Source organism: Vombatus ursinus, unplaced genomic scaffold, assembly GCF_900497805.2.
Source record: "Vombatus ursinus unplaced genomic scaffold, bare-nosed wombat genome assembly UNPS02014807.1, whole genome shotgun sequence".
In the NCBI taxonomy this organism is placed as follows: domain Eukaryota; kingdom Metazoa; phylum Chordata; class Mammalia; order Diprotodontia; family Vombatidae; genus Vombatus; species Vombatus ursinus.
The window spans coordinates 39,452,660-39,466,304 of NW_020954585.1; positions in this window are offsets into that span (position 1 = coordinate 39,452,660).

Below are 13,645 nucleotides of genomic sequence, written 5' to 3' on the forward strand. Positions count from 1 at the left end.
GGTCAGTTGTTTTTCCAATGAGATATTCCACATTGTTTTCTAATTATTCATTCTTTTGGATTTGTTTTACAGTGTCTTGATTTCTCATAAAGTCACTAGCTTCCAATTGCTCTATTCTAATTTTTAAGGAAGTATTTTCTTCAGTAATCTTTTGGACTTCCTTTTCCATTGGGACAATTTTGCTTTTTAGGGCATTCTTCTCCTCATTGGCTTTTCGGACCTCTTTTGCCATTTGGGTTAGGCTGTTTTTTTAAGGTGTTATTTTCTTCAGTATTTTTTTGGGTCTCCTTTAGCAAGCTGTTGAATTGTTTTTCATGATTTTCTTGCATCATTCTCAGTTTTTTCTCTACTTCTCTTACTTGCTTCTCAAAATCCCTTTTGAGCCCTTCCAAGGCCTGGGATTGATTCATATTTTTCTTGGAGGCTTTGGATGTAGGAGCTTTGGCTTTGTTGTCTTCTTCTGGTTGTGTGTTTTGATCTTCTTTGTCACCAAAGTAAGATAATATAGTCTGACTCTTTTTGCACTGCTTACTCATGATCCCGGCCAATTACTTGAGTTTTAAACTCTTTGTTAAGGTAAAAGTCTGCTTCTAATGTGAAGAGTGTACTGTCCCAAGCTTCGGGGGTTTGTACAGCTGTTTTCAGAGGTACTTCTAGGGACCTGTAAATTTTCAGTTCTTTCAAGGTGGTATGATAAGGGGTGAGGTGTTTTCTCTCCACCACCACAACAAGCTCCACCACATCAGCATTCCTCCTCGCCCCAGGACCACCCCTCAGAACTGTGACCCAGATCCAAGCACTGGTAAAGCAAGAGATTCCTGCCTCAACACTGGCAAAGAGATTCCTGCAATCCCACTCTGATCATCAACTTGATTCCCCCTCAATCTGTGGGCTGGATGCTCAGGAAAAACTGCGGCTCCAGGCCACACTCAAGACTTGAGGCTGAGACCTAGCTCCTCTCTCACCGCAGTCACAGACTTTTCCCACTGACCTTCTAAGTTGTCTTTGGAGTTCAGGGGTTGAGAAGTCTGGAAACCGTCAAAGCTGCCCACAATTCAGTCCTCTGAGGCCTGCTCCAGGGTCGCTGTGGCCTGTGTGCCCAAGCCATACTGCACTCCTCTCCTTGCCTGGTGAGATATACCTTTCCAATCAACCATCCAGGCTGTCTTTGGCTGAAAATTTGTTTCACTCTGTCTTTTTGTGGATTCTGCTGCTTTAGAATTTGTTTACAGCCATTGTTTTAGGTATTTGGAGGGCTTTGGGAGAGAGCTCAAGACAGTCACTGCTTTCCCTCCCTTCATCTTGGCTCTGCCTCCCAGGAGAAGCACTTTGGATTAGAATGGGCACTCCATTGTGAGATACTAAGGCTCTTTGAAATTCTACAGGGGGGACACATCTAGTTTCTAATAATCTATCCATTAAAATGATTCTCTTTATAGTCTATACCCCATTTAATGGGAATGCAACTAAAAATATAGCTAAATAGTTGAAATGATAAGCAGAAATTCTTTTTCAAAGTGCAAGAATGACCCTCATGTAAATGGAAAGGTTAAAAAAAAAACCAGCTTCTTGGTGCCCTGGGTAACTGAGAAAGCAAATCCAAGATGCTCTACTGGGAAACACTTTGGTATAGGGCTGAGGGTGGAAGAGAACATGTTGGACAGCTATGAGGAAAAAAGAAGCCTGGGAGGGGGGTCTTGCTTCAGCCCAGGACTACTAGGTTTTATGCATTACTGGGAAGAAGCAAGCTGGAATCAGTGAAGCAAGACTCATTTCGTCGCATAGCTAACTCAGTCAGGTGCAAACCCAAAGTAAACAGTCCTCTTACTCCAGAAGTCTAAGACAACACAGGGAATAGGGAATTGACCTGTTGGATCAATAGCACTGATACAATAAATTCCCAGATGAGGGAATTCCCTCTAATCAATACAGGTTACCACTTTCCATTAAGCTTATAGTATTAGAATTAACTGGGAAACCAAAAGCTTAGATGTGATTGTCCTAGAGTCACACACAACATTGAACATCCTGGCTTGTAGCTCAGTTTATTATTCACTCCACAATGAATGTCAGGCTCAGCAGAGATCATTCCATTCTGTGTTCAATGTCTATCTATTATAATTATGAAAGGAAATTGTCAAAATAAGCATTGCTATGGTCTCTAAAGGGTTAAATAATCTATATTGCTTTAGTTGGGCAAGTAGGCATGTATAAGAATTAATTTGGATTCAAATAATGTCTCCTTGGAAGAGACATTGATCCCTATCTTTATCCATTTCGTGAATGGGATCAGAAGATAGAAAGATAGGAACCATTACTGTTTGGCATGGGATCTTTGATCTGCTCCATTTTCAACCCAAGCAGTTCACCTCTCTTTGGGCAACATCACAGAATTCAGCTCCTGGGGGCTCACTATATTGGTGCCAGACTTAGTGTGGATAGCCAATATTTGAAATTCTGGAGTTGGAGACAGGGCCAAAATGTCAGAGTACAAACTAGGACCCAGCTGAAATCACCCAAAGTTCCTATCTAAGCAACTTTAATATAACACTTCAAATCAAATTTTACAGCTGTAGAACCAACAAAAGGTCAACTGGTCAGAAAGAGATTACAGGGGACCCTTTACTGACACTGAGTGCCACTGGTCCTGATTAACAATTCTATAACCCATAAGCAGTTTTGGGTATCAGGTACAGGGAGGAGAAAAGCATTTGTGATTGGCCACAAGGAAGCAGGGACCCTTGTCACAATTGCTGGGGTGAAGAGGAGAACTAGTACTTGCTTCTGCAGGGGAGCAGGGGCCCTTCCTGGGTAAAGATTAAAGTGCAGAGCAGGAGAGCAGTGACTGCACCTTTCCAAGGACAATACCACCTTGGAAGCACTGAAAACTTCCAGACCTCCAGAACTAGCTCTAAAAACAGTACCATGAAAAAGCCTGAAGCTTGACACAATGTCTCCCCAACCCTAGGTAAGCAGAGCCCGATTTTAACATAAAGTCCAAAGTGAAGAAATAGACTGAGAAACTGCACAAATTACAAAAAAAGAAAGAACTTGACCATAAAAAGCCACTACAGTGGCAGGAAAGATCAAGACATAAACTTAGAAGAAGACAACAATGTGAAAACACCTACAAGCAAAGCCTTAAAAAATGCTAATTGGCTCTTTTTGTGGTGGCAAAGAATTGGAAATTGAGAGGATGCCCATCAATTGGGGAATGACTGAACAAGTTGTGGTACATGAATGTAATGGAATACTATTTTGCTATAAGAAATGATGAACAGCTGACTTCAGAAAAACCTGGAAAGATTTGTATGGACTGATGCTGAGTGAAGTGAGCAGAACCAGGAGAATGTTGTACACAATAACAACCACGTTGTGCGATGACTACTATTGATAGACTTAACCCTTCTCAGCAATACAAGGATCTAAGACATCTCCAAAGGCCTCATGATGGAAAATGCTATGCACAAAGAAAAAAGAAATATGGAGTTGGAATGCAGATTGAAGCATACTATTTGCTATTTTTTTTCTTCTGTTATGCTTTGTTTCCTCCTTCTGGTGATTCCTCCTATTGGTTCCAATTCTTACTTACAACATCACTAATGTGAAAATATGTTTAATAGAAATGTATATGTATAGCCTATATCAGATTGCACACCATTTTGGGGAGGGAGGTGGGAAGGGAAGGGGAGAAAAATATAAAACTCAAAAGCTTATGGAAGTAATTGTTGATAATTCAAAATAAATTGATTTTTTTAAAAATGCTAATTGGACCCAAGGCCAGTAAAAATTCCTTGAAGAGTTAAAGAAAGTGATAAGAGTGATAGAGGAAAAACCAGGAAAAGAAATGAGTGATGCAAGAAAATTATGAAAAGAGACATAAAAGCTTAGTAAAAGAGGCAAAAAAAAATGTTGAGGAAAATAACATGTTAAAAAATATAATTGGCCTAATGGTAGTAGAGGCATAAAAATTCACTGAAGAAAAGAACTATTTTAAAAGCAGAATAAGCCAGTTTGGAAAAAGAGATACAAAAGCTCACTGAAGAAAATAATTCCTTAAAAGTTAGATTTGGGCAAGTGGAAGTTAATGATTCCAAGAGATCTCAAGAATCAACAAAATGAAGTCCAAAGGATGAAAAAAAAATAGAAATAACTCATCAGAAAATAGATTGAGGAGAGATTGTTTAAGCATTTTTTGACTACCTGAAAGCAATGATCAAAAAGAGCCTCACCATCATATTTCAAGAAGTTATCAAGGAAAACTGCCCTGATATCTTACATCTAGATCAATCAATCAACCAATCAACTCTTGAAAGAGGTCCTAAAATGAAAACTCCCAGAATTATTGTAGCCAAATTCCAGAGCTACCAGGTTAAGGAGAAAAATATTACAAGCAGTCAGAAAGAAACAATTCCAATATCATGGTGCCACAGTCAGTATCACACAAGATTTAGCAGCTTCTGTGTTAAAGGGCAGAATGCTTGGAAAAATGATATTCATGAAGGCAAAGAAGCTAAGATTACAACCAAGAATAACCTATCCAACAAGCCTGAGTATAATCTTTCCTGGGAAAAATTGATATTTATTGAAATAAAGAATTTTAAAGTATTCCTGATGAAAAGGCCAGAGCAGAATAGGAAATTTGAAATTCAAACAGATGACTCAAGAGAAGAATAAAAAGGTAAATATGAAAGAGTGATCATAAGAGACTCAATAGAGTTAAACTCTTTATATTCCTATATGGGAAAATGATACATATAACTCCTAAGAATTTTATCATTATTAGGGCATTTAGAAGAAGTATACTTAGACAGAGGGCATGGTCATGTTGATTATTATTATGTTGTGATGATTTAAAAAAAAACCAATGAAGGAGGGAGAAAGAGGGATACCCTGGGAGAAGGGACAATGGAGAGGTAGAATCGGGGAATTTTGTCACATAAAGGAGGCATGCAAAGAAGAGCTTTTATAGAGGAGGGAAAAAAAGGGAATTGGTTCAAAAAGGGAAGAATAAATGTATGTATGTATACACATACACATTCACTTATGCACAGAAATTCAACTTGCCCAATAAGGAGATAGAAGGAGAAGGGGATGAGGGATTTGGTGGAGAATTATAATAGGGAGGACAGATTGGAGGAGGCAGTGATTGGAAGCAAGATAAACTTTTGAGGAGGGATAGGATAAAGAGAGAGAGGGATAAAGAGGAGAATGGGATGGAGGGAAATACATAGTTAATAATCACAACTGTGAATGGGAATGAGATGAGCTAAGCCATAGAACAGAAGTGGATAGCAGAGTAGATTGGAAACTAGAATCCAATAGTATGATGTATACAAAAGAAACACTTGGGACAGAAAGACAAACATAGAGTTGAAATGAAGTGCTGGAGCAAAGTCTATTATGCTTCATCTGAAGTGAAGAGGGCAGGAGTGGCAATAAGTCTCGACAAAGCAAAAGCAAAAATAGACTGAATTAAAAGATAATCAGGGTGATTATATTTTGCTAAAAGATACCATAGACAATGAAGTAATACAAAAAAGCATAGCAAGTTACTCTGATATAGGCCATATTTCTCAAATATTTACAGAACTAAGTCAAATTTATAAGAAGACAAGTAATTCCTCAATTGATAAATAGTCAAAGGTTATGAAGAGCAGTTTTCAGATGAAGAAATCAAAGCTATCTATAGCCACATAAAAATGTTCTAAATCACTATTGATTAGAGAAAAGTAAACTAAAACAACTGTCACGTACCACCTCACACCTATCAGAAATGATGAATGCTAAAAAGGATGAGGGACAATAGGTATATTAATGAACTACTGGTGGAGTTATGAACCAGCCCAACTATTTTGGAGAGCAATTTGGAACTGTGCCCAAAGGGCTATAAAACTGTGCATGTACTTTCATCCAGCAATACCACTACTAGGTCTGTGCCCCAAAAAGATCAAAGAAAAAGGTAAAGGACCTATATGTACCACAATATTTATAGCAGCTCTTTTTGTGGTGGCAAAGAATTGGAAATTGAAGAAAAGTCCATCAATTGAGTAATGACTGAACAAGCTGTGGTATATGATTTTGAGGGGATTTTGTGCTATGAGAAATGAAGAAGGAGGTGGTTTCAAAAAAAAAATATCAAAACCTCCATGAACTGATGCAACGTAAAGTGAGAAGAACCAGGAGATCATTGTGTATAGTAACAGCAATGCTGAAATTATGATCAACTGTGAAAGACTTGGCTCCTCCGATAAATAGAGTGATCCAAGACAATTCCAAAGAACCCAACATAAAAAAAAATGCTATCCACCTCCAGAAAGAAAACTGATGAACTCTGAATGTAAATTGAAATATGATTTTCTCACTTTCCTTGTGATATGGGTAACATTAAAATATGTTTTGCATGATTTCACACGTATAATTGATATCATATTGTTTGCCTTCTCAGTATGTGGGGATAGGAAGAAAGGGAAGGAAAGAATATGGAACTCAAAATTTAAAAAGAAAATAGTATTTAATAAATAATATTTTTTAAAAAGAAATTCTTGAATTATCAAAATGGAACTTTACATTCTAACTTCTTTTGGTCCTTATCAGATAATAAACACTGGAGAAAATTTGAAAGTGGTGTGTCATATACGTGTGTGTGTGTGAGTATGTATGTGTATACATATATACATATATATATAAAACTTCTGAAATGTTCTATTAATCTCTCTGTCTCTCTGTCTGTCTCTCTGTCTGCCTGTCTGCCTGTCTGCCTCTCTCTCTCTCTCTCTATCTCTCTCTCTCTTCCTTCCAGCTTTCTCCTTCCAGAATGTCTCTCCTCCCTTCCAGCTTTCTCCTTCCATCCCTCCCTACTCTCCCTACTTCCCTCTCTGGCTCCCTAGAGTTCCTGTTTAAACACTGATTTTTTTTCTTCGATTAGTGTTATTCATAGTTAGCAAGATGTAAGGTCATCAAGGGTAAAGGAAATAGAAAAGGTGGTACAGATTTGGAAATCTAGAAGAGGAAATGTGTTTAAATGAGGAAACTGTGAACAGTATAAGAATAAAACTAAAGTAAGACTATATTAGGACATGTGAATGTACAGAGGAAAATCCCATCAAACATTTAAGCTGTCAGGAATAAGGGTGACTAGTTCCTCATCTTAAAGCCACGAACAGCTTTACTTCAAAATTTTAAATGAATTGTTCCTTCACATACTATTTCCCTATTAGAATATTTGGAGGCTCTGGACCATTTCATCTCATAATGCATGGATCCCACCTTCTCCCCCGAGTTAATTCCATTTTTTATGTGCCTCATGACAATACCTTGGGCCTCATCAGTTAAAAAAAAGCAAAAAAAAAAACTTTCTGCAAATGTCCTTGAACAGAACTGATGTGAAAAATATTTTCCTATTATCTGAAAGGCAAGGCATATAAAGTAGCATCACTTTGTATGTGGCTTATTGCCCTAAGAAGCTGAAAATTATTTTCTCCCCACTGATGTTTTGAAGAGCTCTTTCAGGGGGATGAGACAGGCTGGGGGTGTGGGGTGGTAGAAACCTTATAGAAATGACTTTGACCATGAACTATGTGTTTACAGATTCAGCTGACCAGACATAATTTTCAACTGCTGGTACTCCCTCTGAAATGGGAGGACACATTCAGAAATCCCATTCTAGGTCCCCTTCCCATCCTTAAATCAAGAAGACAGAAGGCTGATGGTTACTATGGTAATTATTGGAAATAGCCTATCATCCCTCTGTGCTCCAGTATTCTCCCTTGAAATACTATTCTGAGGTATTTTCTGTGTTCAGGCACCCTTGGGGAATTCCTACGGCTACAGGGCTCCTGAAATCAATAATATGCTTACTTCAGTGGGAAGGCGGGAGTTCAGCTGATGAGTTGTTCTCCTTTCCCTAGAAAACACCAATTCACTGACAGAGTGGCTTACCAGTTGTATATTTTTTAAAAATAGTTCCTCAGGGATGGGCACAGAGAAACAGTTTTGTTGTGTTTTGTTTTTAGCATTTTTTTAAGACTTTCCCTTCAACCCAAGCTCAGCCAGTTAAGGGTAAATAACCATTTTGTTAAATTGGTCTGGTGAAGGACGAACCGCCAGATCTGAAGTGAGCTGTCATGTTATATTAGTCACACCCATAAATCCAGTGGTTATAGTGCTCCCTTCCCCGTGTTCCTGAGTCATGGACAGCGTATTAAAAGAAAGCCTGGTTGGGGGGGGAGGTGGGAATGATGCTTCAGGGGTATTTTTCCATTATTTTATTTTTAAAGCTTTTATTTAAGGCACTAAGCAATGGGCTACCCAGTGTGGATTGGTTCCTTTTCACATTCCCATAATAGGGACATTTGTAGCATGTCACTTTTTTCCTCTCCTCCCTATAATTTTCTGCTTTTCAACCATATGTTAACCAACTTATGCCTGACCCCTGAAATGCAGAAGTTACAGTTATTGTCCAGTATGTATACCTCTCTTTCTTTCTTCAAAAAAGGAGAGGAACAAAGAATTACCACTGCTCCATAGTAAATTTCACAGCCCCGTTAAAAACTGAACCAGCTAAAGGACAATGAATGTCTTTATATTTTTAGCATTAATATGATCTTCTCTAAGAGTGTCCTATCATCTTCTAAGATCTTTTTTGTGGGTGCTTAATTATCACTGTCTAGATAAAACTCAAATGGCTCAGACAGTTCTGATATCCTGGACTTTGGGACCTTGAGATTCCTTTCCAGAAAGAAGGCAGTGAATTTAGCTCTCAGATTTGCTCTGACAGGCTGACAACTGATATCACAAGACCACAGCTAAGAGTGGTTTATTACTTTTAGTGGGATTTATTTAATTCAGTCTCACAGCCTGAGGGTGGGGTAAAGATTTAACTTGAAATTAAATTCCATCAGGAGACCTTTTAATATAAGAAAAATGGGCAGAAGGATAAATGACATGCTCAAATGCAAGTGGGGGTGGGGGGAGACAGAAAAGGGCCTATATTTAACATGAGGGGGTGAATTCCCACAAAATCATGGTGTTTGCTTTACATACATTATAGATGAACCCATAACAATGGTTTGACTTAGAAGAGAAGAGCCAAATGAAAGTTTCTGAGATGATCAGAATTCTTTAAGCTATCTAATAATAATTTTTTAAAAAATACAGTTTATGAATGCTTCTTGTCAATGTCTGGATAAAAGAAATCACAAGTGTCCCTCTCTTGCTTAATTTAAGGCTGTATATAGTGATCCAGAGTGAGACAGATAAGTTATCAGCAGAATGGTGGACAGAAAATGCACTATTTGTGAATCAATACCTAGAATGTCTTTATTTTCAATATCTTTAAAGGCACCATATATACATATACACACACACAATATACAAAAAATTTGCATGGGAAAGGAATTTCATTTGTTAGTAAATTAATAGATCTATGATTTCATCAGTGTAGGTATTCTTATGTTATAGGGTCAAAGATTTAGTGCAAAGGACTTTAGAGTTTATCAATAAATATGATCAATGCTTGAGCAAGCATTCATTAAGTACCTCCTACGTACCAGACACTGTCCTAAACACTGGAGTTACAAAGGTAAAAGGGAAATAGTCCCTATCCTCAAGGAGCTTACATTCTAACAGGAAGGATAATGTTTGCATACATACATACATATGTGTATATACACATATATACATATATACAAAGTAGATAAAAGGCAAATAGCAAGAAAAGCACTATTACCTTGGGGAAATGAGAAAGGCCTCCTGGTGAAGGTAATGTTTAAGCTAGGTCTTGAAGGATGCTAGGGTGAGGAGGGAGAGCATTCCAAGAATGGAAGGAGAGAAGTTGGGAGAGAAGTTGCAGTAAATTAAAATCCCCAGATACTAATCCAACCTTATTTTACAGTGGAATGACTTACACAACCTCACCAAGCACAGTATCTGGTATATAGTAAGCTCTTAATAAATGCTTTTTGACTGTTGACTGACTGAAATACGAACCCAAGACCTCTGGTTCCAAATTGAATTAAATTACAGGGTTTTGTTTTTTTTGTCATATTACCTTTCCATTAATATGTATGACAACTCCTCCATGCTTTCTTATCCTTTACAGTTTTCATCTATGTATTTCCAAGAATGTTCCATATAAGATGCAACCAATATCCTAGGGGCTTTCCTCTGGGTCTTTTAATATCTTGAGGATATCAACAAGGCACCATAGGCTCTCATTCTCTATACATGACCCACCTCCAGTTATATATGAGCTCAATTTGTTCCCCTTCATGAATGCTATTTGTTTCAGGTAACATACTACAATCTCCTTATGCATGGCAGGTATTTTTCCATTGACCATTGAATGACATATAATTTTATTTCTTTCAGTTTCATGGAACAGCAGAATTCATTATAATCTATCAATGAGAGAGTACTGGTATTAAAGAAATGGGCTTTGGAGCACTAGTTAGTTTGGAATTATTGAAAACACTATCCAATTTACCTAATGCAATCTCAAATGACAAATGTCTACTCAATTCTGAGTCTAACTCTTTGTCCATCTCCAATATCTATCTGTTTTTAGGAAGGCTAGCAAAATTGGAATTATTATTACAATGGTCAACTTAGTGCTACACACCTCTGGTAGATAGAACATGGTAAACATAGTTCCAATTCATAGTTGGAAATAATAAGTTTTATTTGACAATGATATGAGAAGATACCTAATGAGAAGTGTAAAGTACAGAATTATTTGACTCTCTGTGACCATAGAGTGGTTGTGTGCACTTTCTTTTCTAAAGAAAAACAGGAGATTTCTTAAAAGCTTATGCAAGTTACATTGCTTCTGCCACAAGCAGGTCCAACTTTTCAGATACATGGACAGAATGTCCTTAGCTGTAGGCACAGAATGGAATGCCCTTCTAGCAATGTTCCACATTCTTTCTGAATCCTTCCCTTCATATCACTATCACCCTTCCTATGTCTCTATCCCTCTTGGTTCTAATTTCTGACAAGTCCAATCTAATGAATTAAATTAAGTAGCAGTTAAGGATTCACAGTGTACAATAGCTTAATATATTACTTTGCATATGTAACACCTATTTCATTATACTCCCCCATAGATAAGATCAACCGTTACTATATTTTATAGCAACTAACTGAATAAGAGAAGCTAGACTTACATGGAAACAAGATGATTTAACAAAGCAAAACAAAATAAAATGGGGGAGGGGCTTGGGAAGTCAGGTTACACAGCCCTATATTCCATAACAGTGCTGTAAGATATCAAATTTAGAGGTGAAAAGGAACTTATAACAGTCTCATTCAATCATCTCACCTCAAGGGATACTTTACCTTCAAATTTCCTCCTTAAATTTTGAGTTTCCTGCACAATAGTACACTGAAAAAGCCCTTAATCAGAAGGCACAGATTCAAATCTTGATTCTGACAATTACTACTTCAGTAATATTGGATGAATCATTTAGTTTCTTTGTTTCTTGGTTTCCTCATCTGGAGAGGAGGTGATTGAATGAGACATCTTATAAGGTCCTTTTCCTCTCTGAATCTATGATCTGACAGCATTGCTATGAAATATAGGGTTGTGTAACCTGACTTCCTACTCCTCCTCCCCCAATTTCATTTTATTTTGCTTTGTTTCATGTTGTTTCAATGTTAAGTCTAGCTTCTCTTATTCAATCAGTTGCTACAACTACCTTGAGGAGAGAGGTAGTGGTAAATTTTTCCTTTGTTAACTCCCAACATAGTCCTTCTAACACTTGACCATTCACATCCAGAAGGGTATATTAAACTCGCCATAGGACTGTTGGTTTCTGCTCCCATATCAATGGTTAAAGCCTTATTATTCTTGCTTGGAACCACTTTGCTTTGCTGGGCTCCAGGACAACTTTCCCAAACTGCCAGCCTGGAATTTGCTTTTGGTTAGAACCCTTAGAGTCTAAACCCGTGCTCTTTTCTTAAAATCATAGAATGGTTGAGCTAGAATAGATCTATATTTTCGTAATTACTTATTTGAATGCATGTTATGCACTCCACCCCCAGTTAAATGTAAGCTCCCTGAGGGCAAGTCTACTAAACTTACTTGGCTTGCAGTCCTTGGACAAGAGTCTATAACTTGCTTCTTGATACTACTCTTCTTAATTACCAATGAGCCACCACTGACACCTCTTCAGCATCCCTAACAGATGATCATCTATTCTTCATTTGCATACCTTCAGGGATAAGGAGCTTGATACCTTGAAGGCAGCTTATTTCATTATTAGACAGGTCTAATTGTTAGAAAGTTCTTAAATTGAGCAAAGATCAGCCACCCTATAATACTCACTCATTGATTCTAGTTCTTGTGCTGCCCTCTGAAGCAAAGTTTATAGTCCTTTGTTGTTTCAGGGGACAAGTCTGGGAGTTGAAAAATAAGTGACTTTCTTAGAATTCTATAAGAAATTTGCATCTTTTCCAGGAGTGCTTCTATTAATGAAGAGGATAATTCCCTACACATTCTTGGGGAAAATGTCATTAATTGAGGAAGAAATAATATAGGCACTTTGGAGCTCTTTTGTAATATTTGCATTTCATATCTAGCTCACATTGATGGGTTACTGACCTTCTCCTTCTTCTTTAGGGGATCTGGGTTTTAATTCCCTGATCCTCTCAGCACAAACATTCTATCCTCTTGATGGCCTTATTACCTGGAGACCTTATAAGACTCCTACTGAATGGTCCCTTATTCATTACCATGTGATAAGGCCTTGGAGCCCCCTTGCCCACCTATCCAGGAGTCATGAGGTCATGGATTTAGAGTTGGATGGGACCTCAGACATCATCTAGCCCAACCACATCATTTTACATATGAAAAACTGAAGCCAAGAAAGCTTAGTGACTTATCCAGTCACAAAGGTAGTCTAGGATTCTCAACAACATCCTTTGACTGTAAAAGTAGCATATACTTTGAGGGTACTTATCCCAACTCTAATTTTCACTGACAAATTTTTTGTAGGTCCTGGATTATTGCTACAATGTCCCCTCAGGGGTTTTGAGGTAGCCCTGATGGGTGAGAATTGTCTTCCTAATACTAAATCGCTCATGACCACTTATGCTTCCTGCCCAAGATTCTTAACTGATCCAACTAGTAAGCCACATTTAATTAGTTTTTAGAAAGGAATTTTACTAAAATGGCGTAGGAAGAACATGGTACAAAATATCCCATCCCCCCAATATCTGCCATATACTCTCTGAAAAAGCATATACAGAATGTAGAGGAAAATGGGCATATGCTTCAAGAACACATGTGGCAATTGGCCAATTCACAACTCCTGGAAGTCTTTTTTCTGAAGTGGTCAAGATGTTTTTCTTATGTATGGTGCAGTCTTTTTTCTGCTGGTCTCTTTGTAGAACCTTAAATCTGCTTCCAGTTGTACTTAGGATGCTGCTAGGATGCCAGTGGGAAGATGGGAAATCCAAAATTCTCCAAGCACTTCAAAGTTTATGAGATCTTCTTCAGACCAAAAAGGAAAAGGTGTAGAGGACACTGAGGTAAAGCCCAAAGCCAAGGACAGGAACTATACTCCTTCCCCTAAACGATTGTTTCTGGGTAGTTTGGCTAGAGTTACTCTCTGCTTGCTGTAGTAAGGCATTCTAATCTGTCAGT